Here is a 17,621-nt window from a genome sequence, read left to right as displayed (position 1 = left end):
GGTTGTTTGGTTCATGGGCTGTGTGTGTGTGTGTGTGTGTGTGTGTGTGTGTCTTATTAAAGTCACAGAGGTTCTCTATATTTTATCTAGACGTTTTATAGTTATAACTCATGTTTAGATTTATAATCAATTTCTAGTTAACTTTTGCATGTTGTGAGAGGTAAGCATTGAGGTTCTTGTCTTTTTTTCACATACAGATAACCAATTGTTCCAGGACTATTGTTGAACTAACTATTCTTTCCTCCATTGAATTACCTTGGCAGCTTTGTTGAGAATCAATTGACCATATATGTATGGGACTGTTTCTGGATTCTCTTCTGTTCCATTCATCCATGTGTCTGTCTGTGCTTTTTCCAGTACCACACTGTCTTGATTACTGTAGCTTTGTAGTAAATCTTGAAAGTAAGTAGCATAAGTCTTCTGAGTTTGTTCTTCCTTTTCAAAATTGTTTTGGCTTTTCTAGGTCCTTTGAATTTCAATTTGCATTTTACAATCAGTTTATCAATTTTTATAAAAAAAGCCTCCTGGGATTTTGGTTGAATATATAGATCATTTTGGTGAGAAATACATTTTAATATTGAGCCATCTGATTCATGATTATATTTCTTCATTTTTCTAGGTCTTCTTTAATTTATCTCAGCAATGTTTTGTAGTTTTCAGTGTACTAGTCTTGCACATATTTGCTAAAATTTCCCTACATATTTCATGTTTGGTGATGTTATCATAGATGTTTTAAAATTTTTAATTTTCAATTGTTTATTCTTAGTATATAACAATACTACTGATTTTTCTATGTTGATCTCATATCTTGCAACCTTGCTAAACTCACTTACTGATTTCTAGTGGCATTTTTATAGATTCTTTAGGATTTTCTACACAGATGATTATGTCTACAAATACAGACAGTTTTATTTCTTCCTTTCCAACCTGCATGCCTTTAATTTCCCTTTCTTGTCTTCTTGCTGGCTATCAACTCTAGCACAAGGCTGAATAGAAGTGGTGAGAGCGAATATCCTTGTCTTGTTTCTGATCTTAGGGAAAAAGCATTCAATTTTCACCATTAAATATGATGCTAGCTGTATCTTCATTTGTTAAATGGAGATAATTTGTTCACAACATCATTAGGGCCATAAGCCCACTTTTGGTCATTATGACCATCTAGGATCTTGAGAGAAACTTAGAAGAAAACGAGGGATGCTCTGGCTGGTGGTCACTATCTTAGGTCAGGTCCCCTGGGAAACAGACTCTGAGTCAGAGATGTGCATGCAGAGGTTTATTGGAGAGTGCTCTTGGAATTAACACCTGTGGTGTTGGGTAGAGGAGAAACTGAACTGCAATGCAGTCTCGAAGAAGGGCTCAGCCTATTCCATTAGAATATCTGGAGCTGGGATGGCCCTGTATGTTGTCCCAAATTGAGGCTGAAGACAGCTGCATTACTCATACATGTTTATTCTCCAAGCTTCCTTTCTTATGAGTCCTGGGTTCTTGTGACACATTGGAGCTGGGTTTGTATAGATATCTTAGTATGGTCCATGTCTCATGTCTAGTAGCAAAGATCAAATACTCAGAATTACAAAGAATCTAGATATCATTTAGTGACAAGCTGAAAATCACTTTAAGACTTTTACTGAGTGACATTCTTTTCTTTTGCTTTATTTTATTTTCTTTAAAAAAATTTTTTATTGGAGTATAGTTGCTTTACAATGTTGTGTTTGTTTCTACTGTAGAGCAAAGTGAATCAACCATACATATACATATATCCCCTCTCTTTTGGATTTCTTTCCCATTTAGCTCACCACAGAGCATTGAGTAGAGTTCCCTGTGCTATACAATAGATTCTCATTAGTTATGTATTTTATACATAGTATCAATAATGTATATGTCTCAATCCCAGTCTCCCATTTCTTTCCCCGCCCCCCCCCCCCGTTTCCCCCTTGGTATCCATACTTTTGTTCTCTATACGTCTGTGTCTCTATTCCTACTTTGTAAATAAGATCGTCTATACCAATTTTTTCAGATTCCGCATATATGCATTAATATATGATATTTTTCTCTTTCTGACTTGCTTCACTCTGTATAACAGTCTCTAGGTCCATTTGTATGGCTGAGTAATATTCCATTGTATGTATGTACCACATCTTCTTTATCCACTCCTCTGTTGATGAACATTTATGTTGTTTTCATGTCCTGGCTATTGTAAGTAGTGCTGCAATGAACATTGGGTCACTGAGTTACATTCTTCAACAGATGGTAAGAGATAGAAATCTGTAATATTCTTGAGGTAGACTGGCACAGAGCTAAGACTCCAGACCCACAGGTCTGAGTTATGTGGCCCAGAATTCTCACCTAGTTCCCCCTGAAGTTATCTTACAATCTACCTTATGAAGCTGTTGTGAAAACTAAAAGAACTAATTCTTAGAAAATGCTTGTGATAAGCATGTGATAAACGTTAACTCATTAAAAATTATTACTTATATCTCTTTGTTTTCTTTGCAATTTGTACATAATGAAAACCAGTGCATATGCTTATTTTTCAGTAAAGTTAACATAGGAATAGATAAGGTCTTAGATGAAAGACAATACAAAATAAGCCTTGGTGACCGGTAATCTCTGCTACTGGCGGTTAACTTCTCTTCAACAGTTACCAATACTAGCAATTTAGTTCTTAAAAGTAATGTTTAAATTTCACTAAAAATTTTAATTATGAAAATATCCAAAGATACACAAAGATAAGGAGAATAATTCAATGAACCTTTATATACCCTTCACCCAGGTTCAATAATTATCAAATTTTCCCACATAAGGATCTATTCCTCTTTTCTTTTAAAAGCAAATTCCAGTAATCATGTCATTTTGCTGCCACATACTTTAGTATGCATCTCTAATAATATAGTCTTATTTATATAGCCACAACACCAAAATCATACTCAACAAAATTTGATATCTTCCAGTCCACAATAAAATTTCCCTTTTTACCTAAAAAAGTCTTATTTTAGAGAATTTGTTTAAATCAGGATCTAAACAAGGTCAGTACATTATATTTGCTTGTTGATCCTTAATTCTTTTAAAATCTAAACCAACCCCTTATCCCCTTTCACTGCCATTGTCATGTTGCAAAAACTAGTTCGACTGTATTAGAATATATCCTACATTTGGATTTGTCAGTTTGTTTCCTTGTGCTGCTGTTTAATTAGTTCCTATATCCCTTGTGTTTTATTTTATTTTAAAATGATTTATCTTTAAAGGCTTTTCTGGTTAATGTATATAACATGATTGTTGCAAAAAATTAGAAAAATTATAGAACTACAATTTTTAATGTGGAAAGTCCGAGTTTGCCATAATCCTACCCCTTGAAGTAATCATTGTTAATTGTCTGGCATATATTCCACCAGATTTTTTTTCTTCACTCAATAAGAAAAATCATTTCTTTAGAATGAAATTAGCTATTGTGTGATTCCTTATTACAACTTGATTTTTGTGGAGATTTTTCAACGACTCTTCGCACTGTGTCCCAATCCTCTAAAAAGTTTAGCCATTGTTAGAAGGTCATGGGGCAGGACAATACAGTTATTGTTTCAAGGGAATCAAACACGGGAGACTGTGTATGTTTTGCAGGGTGAAGAACGTAGCAGTGGGGGAGGATTGGGTCCAGAATGGGAACACGAGTAAAGAATGCAGGGCCAAGCCTTGCCCCAAGTTCCAGATTCCATCAGATAGGACACAATCTAATGGGATTGGTGAGTTTGGTGCCCAGCGGAGGCAAGGAAGATCCAATAACCCAGTGCCTACATAACATGGACCATTTCTTCAAACTTCTTGTCTCTGTGGTGATTCCAAGCCTCCCACTCTTTCCTCCCACCCTAGGAGCAGGCTATGGGTGGGATGCATACCATCATCTCTCTTATGTTGTTCAACTGTAAATTAAAAAAAAAAAGAATAGATAATGCTAATGTGCAAGCCCTTCCTGGCATAAATTGAATCATTACAGAAATTCTTTTTATTTTATTTTATTGTATTTTTTAAAGTGAGGGGGCAGTTTCCTCGTTGCTTGCTTTATTTATTTATTTATTTATTTATTTATTTATATATTTTAAAGTTAATTAATTAATTAATTAATTTTTATATTTATTTTTGGCTGTGTTGTGTCTTCGTGTGCGAGGGCTTTCTCCAGTTGCAGCAAGCGGGGGCCACTCTTCATCGCGGTGCGCGGGCCTCTCACTGTCGCGGCCTCTCTTGTTGCGGAGCACAGGCTCCAGACGCGCAGGCTCAGTAGTTGTGGCTCACGGGCCTAGTTGCTCCGCGGCATGTGGGATCTTCCCAGACCAGGGCTCGAACCCGTGTCCCCTGCATTGGCAGGCAGACTCTCAACCACTGTGCCACCAGGGAAGCCCTCGACTGATTCTGTGTGAATCCCTTTTTATTGATTTTTCTGGAAAGTTGGTGAGTACTATCAAACCTCAGTTTATATGATTTCTATTGACTAATTTCCAAGGTCACGATTATTCCTTCTGTTATGTCCAATCTACACTAAGCTATTCAGTGGCTTCTTTTTTGTTTTTTCAATTTCAGATATTGTATTTTTCAGTTCTAGAATTTCCATTTGGTTGCTTTTTAGATTTTCCATTTCTTTGATAATATTTTAATTTGTTCATTCATCATGACCATATTCTCCTTTAAGTCTTTGAACATATTTATAATAGCTATTAAAAAAAAAAAAGTTTGGCCTCACTGCACAGCTTTCAGGATGTTAGTTCCCCAACCAGGGATTGAACCCGGGCCACGGTAGTGAAAGAGCCAAATCCTAACCACTATACCACCAGGGAACTCCTATAATAGCTATTTTAAAGTTCTTGTCTACTAATTCCAACTTCTGAGTCATCTTGGAATTAGTTTCTATTGACTTATTTTTCTCTTATTTTTATTACTTATCTTATTATTATGTCTCATTTTCTTTTGTTTTCACCTCTCTAATATATTTTTATTGATACGGACCTTGTGGGAGATGTACTGTAGAGAATCTCAGATCTGTCTTCTACCTTTGAAGAATGTTGAGTTTTGTTTTAGGAGGTAGTTAAATTACTTTACATCACCATAATCTTCTGGATGCTTGATTTTACACTTGTTAGGGCAGGTCTATTTTAGTTTTACCGTTGCTTCTAGAGTGAATACCTTAGTCCTGTGAGGTGTCTTTATTGCTACATGTGGCCTTTTGATGGAAAGCCCTTCTAACTTGGGAGGACTTGATCTACAAACTCTTTCTCCCCTGTAGTGGGCATGTATTAAAATCTCAGCTCAACTTTTTTGTCCTTCCAGCTGTTTTTCTCTTGGGCTCTTTGTAGTCTTTGCCTACACATGTGCAGTTCTGGTGTCAGCCAATGATTTGAGAGGAGTTTCTACGGAGATTTTGAGTTTACCTCCTCTGTGGCTTCCTCCATTTTGTGGAATTCTGAGAGTTCCTCCATTCAATAACCAGTTGCTTTTGCAGCCTTGAACTTCTCTCATGACTCCACAGACCAAAAATCTCTAGGCTCTGCCTGACGCTATCTGCCTTGCCAGACAGACTGCGGAGTGAGCAAGGGCAAGAGCCATATACACGTGGACCTTACCTGGTGTGATTCTCTTTTTTCCAAATGTCAAATCTATTTCTTTTTCTGTCTGCTTCTGGTCGTTCTACAGTGTCTTCAAACAGCTGTATTTATTTTATTTTTAAAAATATTTATTTATTTATTTGGCTGTGCCGGGTCTTCATTGTGGCATGCTGGCTCTTAGTTGCAACATGTATGTAGATCTAGTTCCCTGACCAGGGATTGAACCCGGGTTCCCTGCATTGGGAGCTTGGACTCTTAACCACTGCACCACCAGGGAAGTCCCCAACAGCTGTATTTATTAAAGTCCAGAGTTTATAACTGTGACCATCAGGAGGAATAGTCTGATATTATGCTGAGTTACTGTGCTATTACCAAGCCACTATTATTTCTTGCCTGTATTTTTGTAATATGCTTTCTTGTACTCTTGCCCGCTATAGCCTATTCTCACCCTAGTAGCCAGAGTAATCCTATTAGAACATTAAGTCTGACATGCTAGTTTTTGTTTACAAGCCAACTACTGGCAACCCATCTCCCGCAGAATAAAGCCCAAATCCTTGCAGTCAGCTGCATGTCCTCCAACGTATTCCCCACCCTGACCCTATCTTATCTCTCTGACTTAGTGTCCCTATTATTTTCCATTTTAGTCACTCTATTCTTGCCAAACTGACCCTCTTCCTATTCCTTGCACTTGCCTAGGGCCTTTTACCATTTCTGTTCTCTCTTCCTGGAATAGGTTTCCCCCTCCCTATTTAAAATTGTAAATCCCTTCACCCCTACCTACTCTCACAGTTTTTTAGCGTTTCCCTTGATATACTTTATCTCCATAGTGCTTGCAATCAAATTGTTAATTAACTGTCTCCCCTCACCAGGATGTAAACTCCATGAAGGCAGGGATTTTTGGGTTTTTTTGTTCACATCTGTATTCCCAGGGCCTGGAACAGATGAATGCTGAGTGAATCCTTCTCCACTGGGACTCATATAGGCTCAGCTCCTTAGCACTGAAAACGAATGTCTACGGCAGTTCCCAGCCATATTATGAAACTGGCATGTCTTATCTTGGGCAATTTTTCTTCCCTCCTATAGAGTCTTCCCTACAGCCCCTTCCTTACAATGCTGATCTCCTTGGACGCAAACTGGAATTTGATAAAATGTCAGTGAATTTGGAGTCTGTGGAGTTTGGGTTATTTTTTATCAGAAATAACCTTAGGAAAACATGATACCTTTAAAATCTGTTAGTATCACATAAAATACACCATTGTTCTAGTGTTTTTAGAGTTAATAGGATAGAGATAAGAAAAAGGAGATATTGGTTTAATCATCATTTGCATAATGCATTTTATAAGCCTACATAAATTATGCATTGTTGACCTTTAAATTAATTTAGGCTTAATGAGATGGTTTTATTATGTTTAAAGACTTAATATAATTATTTGATTATGTTTTTAAAAAATTATTTTCTAAGCTTGCACATGTTTTGTCCCCCATCAAGGCCCAAGTGTATTGCCTTCTCATTGAATGCTTTTTTAGCTGTTTTCCGGTTTGAGGCTTGCAGAAGTCTGATCTTCTGAAGGATGGTTTTACTCAATTGTTTAATTTTCCCGGGCATTCTACAACAACTTTTGCTTTTTAATGGAGACCTGTATTTCCAAAAGAGTTAAACTTTAGGTTCTGAAAATGGATTCTTCAAAAATATGGTTTGGGACTTCCCTGGTGGTCCAGTGGTTAAGACTCTGAGCTTCCAATGCAGGGGATGCGGGTTCTATCCCTGGTTGGGGAACTAAGATGCGCATGCTGCGTGGCATGGCCTAAAATAAAATAAAATAAAATAAAAATGTTGTTTGCAACAGGAAACTTTATCATCCTGGGCACCAACTGAATAATGAATTGAGAGCTCAGCTGAGGCTCAGCTGTGGGCCCACTAGTGTTGGATCTTGAAAATGCAGATTAATTTATGAACATAATGTTGTGTCCCAGGGAGTCCCAGGGTCCACCGTGGATGCCAGGAAATCTGAAGGGAGGGATGAGGAGGCTGAAGAGGCTGGACTCTGGCCTCATCCCCTTCAGCCACAGAAGCTCCAATTTTATATATTTTCTTCATTTTGGGACACTGCTTAGCTCTTACATGATAAAATAGTTATTTTGGTGCTTCAAAAATAAAAATTTAAAAACAATAGTACTAGAGTGTAAGCATGTGAAACCCAAGAAGTGATTGTACTATACATGTTCATTTTTATCATTGGATTTTAGGATTTGAGCTGTATTTCCTCATATAAAACATATAAACGCTGGAGCTAGCACCAGATAACTAGTTAACCTATGGTAGAATTGAACACCTATGTATTTTCATTAAAAAAAAAAATGCAACAAGCAACATGGATGGGCCTAGAGATCATCATATAGAGTGAAGTCAGACAAAGACAAATATCATATGATATCACTTATATGTGGAATCTAAAAAATGATACAAATGAGCTTATTTACAAAATAGAAACAGACTCACAGACAGAAAACAAACTCATGGTTACCCAAGAGGAAAGTGGGGGGATTAGCAGACACACACTACTATATATAAAAGACATAAACAGCAAGGACCTACTGGAACAGGCATAAGGACCTCTAGGATCTGCAGAGCCACCCAGCTTTACCATGTGGACCATATGGTGTCATTTTCCTGGCAGTCTAGGGACAAGGGCACACAGAGGTTAGTGGGGTTTAGTGATTAGCAGAGAGTGAGTCATTTAAAAATCTATTTTTTCCCTGATGGTAAAAGTTATAAAGTTTTATTGTGGGAAATATGGAAAATATCAATTAGCACAAAAAAGAAGATAAAAAGGTTGGTATGAAAAGACTTTGGGGGCTTCCCTGGTGGCACAGTGGTTGAGAGTCTGCCTGCCATCGCAGGGGACGCAGGTTCGTGCCCTGGTCTGGGAGGATCCCACATGCCACAGAGTGGCTGAGCCCGTGCGCCACAACTGCTGAGCCTGCGTACCTGGAGCCTGTGCTCCACGACGAGAGAGGCCACTGCAGTGAGAGGCCCGCGCACCGCAGCGGGGAGTGGTCTTTGCTTGCTGCAACTGGAGAGGGCCCACGCACAGCAATGAAGACCCAACGCAGCCAAATAAATAAATAAAATAAATTTTAAAAAAAAGAGAGACTTTGGAAACTTTTCCCCCAGAAGTAACAGGGGCGAAGTAACATGAAGTTCTTATATAATTTTCTTTTCTGTCACTACAGCTGCATAATGAACCACTCCAAAACTTAGTGGCATAAATCAGTTTCTTGTGCTCGCAGATGACATGGGTCAGGAATTCAAGGCTGGCACTGCCACGATGGATTGTCTCTGCTCCATGATGTCTGGGGCTCCAGCTGGGAAGACTAAAGGCTGGGGATGACTTGACTGCTGGGGGCTGGCATCCTCTGTCAGCATCATTTTTGTTTTTAATTGAAGTAGAGTTGATTTATAATGTTGTGTTAATTTCTGCTGTACAGCAAAGTGATTCAGTTATACATAAATATTCTTTTTCATATTCTTTTCCATTATGGTTTATCACAGGATATTTAATATATTTCCCTGTGTTCTACAGTGGGACCTTGTTGTTTATCAATTCACTGTAGAATAGTTTGCAGCTGCTAACTGCAAACTCCCAATCCACACTTACCCCACCCCCTCCTTCTTGGCAACCACAAGTCTGTTCCCTATGTCTGTGAGTCTGTTTCTGTTTTGTAGGTAAGTTCATTTGTGTCATATTTTAGATTCCACATATAAGTGATATCATATGGTATTTGTCTTTCTTTTTCTGACTTACTTCACTTAGTGTGATAATCCCCAGTTGCATCAGAGTTGCTGCAAATGGCATTATTTCCTTCTTTTTTATGGCTGAGTAGTATTCCATTTCTCCAAAGAAGACATACAGATGGCTAACAGGCACATGAAAAGATGCTCAACATCATTAATTATTAGAGAAATGCAAATCAAAACTAAAATGAGGTACCACCTCACACTGGTCAGAATGGCAGCATCTTTTATTTTTTTTTTTACATTTTAAAATGCTTCAATATCCATCCTGTTATTAGCTTAAGAAGATTTCTTTGCCAAAATATCCATCCTGTTATTTTTTTATTTTTTAACATCTTTATTGGAGTATAACTGCTTTACAATGGTGTGCTAGTTTCTGCTTTATAACAAAGTGAATCAGCTATACATATACATGTATCCCCATATCTCATCCCTCTTGGGTCTCCCTCCCTCCCACCCTCCCTATCCCACCCCTCCAGTTGGTCACAAAGCACCGAGCTGATCTCCCTGTGCTATGCAGCTGCTTCCCACTAGCTATCTATTTTACATTTGATAGTGTATATATGTCCATGCCACTCTCTCACTTCATCCCAGCTTACCCTTCCCCCTCCCCGTGTCCTCAAGTCCATTCTCTACATCTGCGTCTTTATTCCTGTCCTGACCCTAGGTTCTTCAGAACCATTTTTTTTTTTTTTAGATTCCATATATATATGTTAGCATATGGTACTTGTTTTTCCCCTTCTGACTTACTTCACTGTGTATGACAGACTCTAAGTACACCCACCTCACTACAAATAACTCAATTTCGTTTCTTTTTATGGCTGAGTAATATTCCATTGTATATATGTGCCGCATCTTCTTTATCCAGAACGGCAGCATCTTTACTCACATGCCTGGTCAGTGATTCTGGATGATGACTGGGACCTCTCCAACAAATACAGGTAACTGCTCCATGTTGTCTCTTGAATAGACTAGTCTGGGCAGCTGGGTTCCCGGAGTGAGCATCCCAGGAGGTAGGAAGTAGATGCTGCCAGTGTCTTGAGGGCCTGGACACCGTTATAGTGTCATTTCTGCTCTGTTCTTTTGGCCAAGGACTAACATAGCCCAGTTTCAACATTGACACCACGTCATGATTGGAGGAATGGTAGAGAATCTGGGAGCTGTGTTTTAAAATTGCCACAGTTCCCTAGATGACAGTGTAGCCAAGTGGTTAGGAGATTAGGGTCTGGACTCCGGCTACCTGGGATCACATCTCACATCCGCTCTCATCGGCTGCATGACCTTAGGCAAGTTCATTGTGGTAGAAACTATTGTTGCTTGCCAATATCTATCTCTGCTTTCTTCTTCCTGGGAGCACCAGTACAGAATTTCCCAACCCCTTGCATGTATGACGGGGTCAAGAGATTAGTTTTAGCTAGTGGAGTGAGAGCAGAAGTGCCACGTGTCACCTTGGGTTGAGGGTTGAGTGAGAGCCATGGGTTTCCTCACTCCTTCTCACCTGCTCGCTAGATGCAGAGGAGCCAGAGGTGGACCTAGGTGCAGGAGGTGGTGGAGTCACAATATGGAAGGAGCCTGGGTCCCTGAATGACTGCTGGAGTGAGTCCTTTCTTCCATGCCTTCTGCCCACAAGGACATGGAGGAGAGGGAGACCTTCACCACGTCAAGTCACTGAAGGGTTGGGGTTATTTCTGACAGCAGTTAGCCTACCCTAATACATTACCCAATCTCTGTGAACCTGTTTGCTTACCTGTACAGGTGGGTATTAGCTATAGCTACATTTGGGTATCTTAAGAATTAAGCGAAACAATTTAATGCGCAGCGCCTGGCCCATAGTAAGTGCTCAGTGGACGTTAGCCATTGCTATAGAGGGATATGACTGCCAGTTAGAAAAGGAGGCAGGTTTGTGTCTGGGAGGATGGTGGGAGGATGCTCATCATCATCACCATCATCAAGCTGCCACCAGTCATTTACTGAGCCCCTGCTTGGCTCAGGCTCTGTTTTAGGGGTGCTCCGCTTGTTTTCAATCCCCCGAGGCAGGTGTTGTTAACCCCAGTGTCAAGATGAGGCCTCTAGGGCCCAGAGCTGCTGCCAAAGCCGTTCAAAATCACACAGACAGCGACACAGGCAGGCCTTAAACTCAACTCTTCTGACCTCCAAGCCTGACTCCTTTGACTGCAGGGTTGACAAATGTGACATGGATATAAAGAAAAAAAAAAAAAAAAAATAAGGCCTCTGTCTTCCTTCCTTCTCTCTGGGTAAGTGTTGTGTTTTCCTTCTGAGAATTTCTCTACTTCACGTTGTAAGGATTTACTTTCATAAATTAAATATAAATTGGCTTACGGCTTGGTTGCCAATGTGGAAGACTCCAGCTTCCCTCCCTTTCCTGGGGTCTTGTGGCCTCTCTCTTCTATTTGAACTCCAAAGGCTTGATGGAGTCGGTCAATGGAAAAAGGTCTGGATCTCCAGAATACAGCCAGGTCTGTGAGTGTCCCTTCGGCTTAGGGCCTCCTGTGAGTAGAGTGGGTATTTTAAAGCCCTCTCAATGACACAGATAACATGAGGTGGGATTATAACACCAAAGTGGTGCCTTTCTTTTTTTTCCTGTGCAGCTTGCCAGGAGCACTTTTCATTTCTTGATTTCCTCTTGAAACAAGGGCAGATTTGTTTGCAATTCCACAAGAATAAGAGAGGCTCAGGAAACTTCTGACATGCAGGTGCTTACAATCCTGATATTAGATCTTACTAGATTAACCGGTTTTACTAGATTGACCAGTGATTGATTTCTTGTCACAGTTAGGTGTCATTTGCTTCTTCCTCCTTCCCTTTGAGGTATCAATTTTGGTTTTAGCAACATAACCCACTGCATAGACCTATAGATCTGTAAGTACAGATTCAGTCATTAAGGAGCATCCCTGGACTGCATTTGCTTTATATGAACAAGACAGTTTTTCTAGCACCTGTTGAAGTCATGCCCACGTACAATATGTGGAGCTGACACACCAGGTAAAGATGAAGGTTTATAATATCTTTTACTGGGACTTCCCTGGTGGTCTAGTGGTTAAGAATCCACCTTCCAATGCAGGGGATGTGGGTTGGGTCCCTGGTTGGGGAACTAGGATCCCACATGCTGCGGGTCAACTAAACCTGTGCGCCGCAACTAGAGAGAAGCCTGCAGTGAAGAGTCTTTTACTTACACTGCTCCTCTTCTGGCTCTGCTAAAACTTTAAACACAAAACGTACCTTCCTTTTTATTTCACAGGTAGTTTCTCTGTCAAAGGCAATGCTAAAGGCAAGGTGAATAAAACCAACTTCTACACTTAAGATTATCTTTGAAATATTTATGAATACGTTCAGGGAAAAAAAGGCTTTGACCGCTTGCTGCTAAAACAGTGGGTGAAGCTGATTTTCTTCTAGACTAGTGATGTTATATTGTTATGTTATTATAGAATATTGTAGAAGTTCTTCTACGATAAAACTTAGAAAACTATTTTGTTCTTTAAAGATATTAGTTAAAAAAAAAATCTTTGTGGCTGTTTAAAAACTAACACAAGATGGCGCCAGAGAGCCAAAGTAGAGAGGGATTTGCTTCCAGGGGACCAGAAAGACCTGAGGTAAAAGGGGTGGCCTGGGGTTGGGGGGGACGGAGATTATTTCTGAGAGATGGCATTTTGAGGCGCTGCGAAGCAGGGGGAGTTAGTACTCGCCTTTGCCCACCCTCACAGCCTCGAGTCTCTTCAGGAAGCCTTTTCACAAGCTTTCCACAAACTTTTCAGCCCTGGTGCCCATCCTCAGAACCTCAAAATCTGTGGAAGAGGCAGGTAGGCCATGAGCAGTAGATGGAGAAAGGGGGGGAAGAAGGCAGAGGAGTGGAGCTGCTTCCCAGGCTGCTCCTGAGTGAGCATTTGCCCAGCAGCACCTCTCACAAGTGGAGGGCCCACACGTCTCTGCTTCCTGGTGGCTCTAGGCTAAGAAAAGGGGGTGGAACAGGAGCAACCACGTGTGGTAGAGAGGAGAAGTACGTCTATACAGGTCGTTTCTCCTCTTTGGCCCACATTTTCATTTCTTTTCTTTCTTTCTTTTTTTTGGCTGTGCAGCATGGCATGCGAGATCTTAGTTCCCCGACCAGGGATCGAACCCACGCCCCCTGCATTGGAAGAGCAGAGTCTTAACTGCCAGGGAAGTCCCTGGGCCCACCTTTTCAATTAAAGAATGGAGAGCTTGGTTTTTTAGAAATTGTGGTAAAATATACATAACATAAAACAACATGTTCATCTTTTTTTAAAAAACCTTTTTCATTATGGTAAAATATAGAACATGAAATTTACCATTTTATTTTACTTTTTCAAATAAATTTATTTATTTTACTTATTTTTGGCTGCGTGGGTCTTCGCTGCTGCATGCGGGCTTTCTCTAGTTGCGTGAGTGGGGGCTACTCCTAATTGCGGTGCGCGGGCCTCTCACTGCAGTAACCTCCCTTGTTGTGGAGCACGGGCTTCAGCAGTTGCAGCACATGGGCTCAGTAGTTGTGGCGCACAGGCTCAGTTGCTTCGCGGCATGTGGGATCCTCCCGGACCAGGGCTCGAGCCCGTGTCCTCTGAATTGGCAGGCGGATTCTTAACCACTGTGCCACCAGGGAAGCCCCATTTTAACCGTTTTAAAGTGTATAGTTCAGTGGCATTAAGCACATTCACAATGTTGTGCAACCACCATCACCATCTCCAGATCACTTTCCATCTTGCAAAACTGAAACTCTGTACCCATTCAACAGCAGCTCCCCACTCCCCTCTTCCCCCGCCCCTGGCATCCACCATTCTACTTTCTGTCCCGGTGAATTTGATGACCCTAGGGACCTCATATAAGGGGAATCAGACAGCATTTATCCTTTTTGTATCTGGCTTATTTCGCTGAGCATAATGTCTTCAAGGTTCATCCACGTTGTAGCAGGTGTCAGAATTTCCTTCCTTTTTAAGGCTGAATAATATTCCATTGTATGTATAGCCTGCACTTTGTTTATCCATTTATCCAAATGTCCGCTGACGCTTGGGCTGCTTCTAGCTTTTGGCCATTGTGAATACAGTAAGTCCCCTACATACAAGTGAGTTCCGTTCTGAGAGCGCGTTTATAAGTCCAATTTGTTCGTTAAGTCCAACAAAGTTAGCCTAGGTACCCAACTAACACAATTGGTTATACAGTACTGTACTTAATAGGTTTATAATAGTCTTCACACAAATAATACAGAAAAAACAAACACAAAAAATAAAGAAAACATTTTTTAATTCTTACAGTACAGTACCTTGAAAAGTACAGCAGTACAGTACAACAGCTGGCATAGAGGGGCTGGCATCGAGTGAACAGGCAAGAAGAGTTACTGACTGGAGGAGGGAGAGGAGGTGGGAGATGGTAGAGCTGAAGGATCGTCAGCAATAGGAGACGGAGGGTAAGCTGCAACTTCACTCACGCCTGACGTTGATGGAATGCACGTTCACATCTTTGAAAGTTCGCAACTTGAAAGTTCGTATGTAGGGGACTTACTGTAATGCTGCTATGAACATGCGTATACAAATATCTCTTTGAGTCCCTTCTTTCTATTCTTTTGGGTGTATACCCAGAAGTGGAATTGCTGGATCAAATGAGAATGCTCTGTTTAATTTTCTGAGAAACAATTATACTGTTTTCCACAGTGGCTGCATGATTTGATATTCTTACCAGCAATGCACAAGGGTTCCAAATTCCCCACATCCTGACCACATTTGTTAGTTTCTGTGTTTTTTTTTTTTTTTTTTTGATAATAGCCATTCTAATGGGCACGAAATGGTCTCTCATTGTGGTTTTGATTTACATTTCCTGGAGAAATTGGTTTCTATTTATTTATTTTAAGTCACGAGTCTTTCTTCAGTCACGAGCTTGTGCAGTGTGGCCTGGTGGTGAAGAGTGTGGGGTCCAGCGTGTGACCCCCTGAGATTCCCAGTGCCCTCATGGAACAGCTCTGTGATGTTGCTGGGCCACAGCTGCTCTGAGCCTCAATGTTCTCACCTGATGGACAGGGTTCATAATAATTCCTTCCACATAGCCTGGTTGGAGGAATACACGAGACAGGGCCTAAAGAGCTCTCAGCACAATTCGTGGCATGCAGTAAATGCTCAGAAACAGTAGCCATGTATATAGGAGCCCAATGTGTACTCAGTTAACCAGGGAGGTGCTTAGGTGGATGTGGCCACAGAGAGACTTCCAATTCCTTTCCTCAATAACTGCCTTCCCCCAGATCTTGTCCCTGTGTGAGGCATCTTTAGCAGAGAGGAGGCCACTCTGAGTCCTGCACTAACTTGTTTCTAGGGTCCTTCTCAGTACCGGAGTCTAAGATTGTCACTGGAGGTCACTGAGCTGATTTCTGATTCTCAGTTGGAACAGTCTGGTGTCACCAGCATCTCCTTAGGATCCTGGGAGCCCTTTGAAGCTCTTGGACCACACTCATCCTTCCAGATGATGACACGCGTGCCAGGGTTCCCACCCTGAGGGCTCAGTTAGATACAGACCAATTAAAACGCTTGGATGACACCTGGAGCTTCCGTCTGCCCAACGCAGCTTCCTCTGCAAAAGACTCCTGCCTGGGGCAGGAAGGGTCTGCTAGCTCCAGGAATATGAGCCAGCAGGCTTCATAAGGAGACAAAGTGTTGTCATTACTAAAAACGTGGAGTGATGCTTGGAGGAAATGGGTTGGCTTGAACTTCATTAAATAACTTTGCCCTTTGCAGTTTGAACAGATTGAGAAGTGTTTTGAAATAGAGCGCAGCAAGTTCACCGGAAGTCAGGAAGCTTGGGAGGAGAGAGGCTGGGACAGGACATGGGGCCTTTTTCGTCTGAGGAGCCGGCGATAAATGTTCAGGATGATTGGTTTTTGGATCTCTGCCAGGAGGTTTACTGTTTATTGTGAAGGAACAATCTTTAGTATCTGCATAGGGCAGTTAGGGAGCAGCAGAAAGAGGCCAGCCTCACCAAGGAGGCTCAAGCTGGGGAGGGCGGGGCTGATGGGCAGGAGCAGAGAGGCCAAGGGAAGGGCTGGCTCAGGGCACACGGGGACCTCGCATGACTCCCCACGGCCTGATCCAGGCTCCTCGAGGTGCTTAGGTGTGTGATGGGAACGGTGGGTGGCTTTGGAGTCAAGAGCTAGTAGCAAGGAGAGCAAATGCTCACAAGAGCTCCCAAAGAGCCTCCTATGTTGTCTCCATGGTGACCTCAGACAGAGAACCCATGAGGGTAGCCGGTCATTCTGGGGTCACTCACACCCCTTCCCAGACAAATGCCCGAAGGAAAGCCCCCATACCTTGGATGGTGGAACTGAATGCATCTCATTTTGTGTGTAGCCAGGTGTCTTGAGAAGACTCTAGGGTGAGTTACCCCTTGGAGCCTGGTGTTTGGTTTACCAGCCTGGGCAGGGTCACCGACGGGGGACACACGGTGACCACCTCTTGTTTCCACTCAGGAAGCAGCTCAACCCTACACTCCCCCCGGGGTCAGCCGCTCACCGCTCTGCAGAGAACATTAAAAGCATCCATAAAAGAGACATCGCAGATTTTGTTGGCTGTAAACCTCAAAGACGAATTTCCCCACCATATTTTATGAGTATGGGTTTTAAAGCCTTCATAATGCAGGGTTGCCCCTTTCCAGGACCCATGAACTTCCTCCTGGGGCGATGATTTGTGTTGTTCACTCAGCCAGGAGGAGACCTCAGACGATACACAATGACTTAACATAAGAAACTGACAAAGTTTTTCCATGGGTGGCAGAGGTGAGATGTTTAGCCTGTAGATGGGATCCTCTGTGGGAAGTAGAGTGGAGATGCCGGACAGACCAGAGATGCTGTGGTCCCCAACAGTATCCAAAGACCCCGAGTGTTAGAAAGAACAGATAACATTAGGACGTGGATTTTGAAGGGACCTCTATGAGGGGAAGGCAGTGAGATGAACAAAACCATAGATCATTAGAGCTGGACAAAGCCTTTGGGATTGTTTGCCCCAGTTTTTAAAATTTACAGATGGGGCACCAAAGCCTCTTTACGTGTGAGGCTTCATTCAAGGTTATCCAGAAGCCTCTAACACTTAAAAATAATTCTTTAATTACCAAAGCAAACTTTCTTTTGTTAAGTGGGGCAGTTAAATGAAACACAAGCCTTCACTTGTGGCCTATTAATAGCCCAAAAGTTTTCTCCTGCCCTAAATTAAGAAACCTCATTAACGAAT

This window comes from Balaenoptera musculus, chromosome 2, assembly GCF_009873245.2.
Source record: "Balaenoptera musculus isolate JJ_BM4_2016_0621 chromosome 2, mBalMus1.pri.v3, whole genome shotgun sequence".
Classification (NCBI taxonomy): Eukaryota; Metazoa; Chordata; class Mammalia; order Artiodactyla; family Balaenopteridae; genus Balaenoptera; species Balaenoptera musculus.
The sequence above is the reverse complement of the archived record's forward strand: the minus strand, read 5'-3'. Positions refer to the sequence as shown.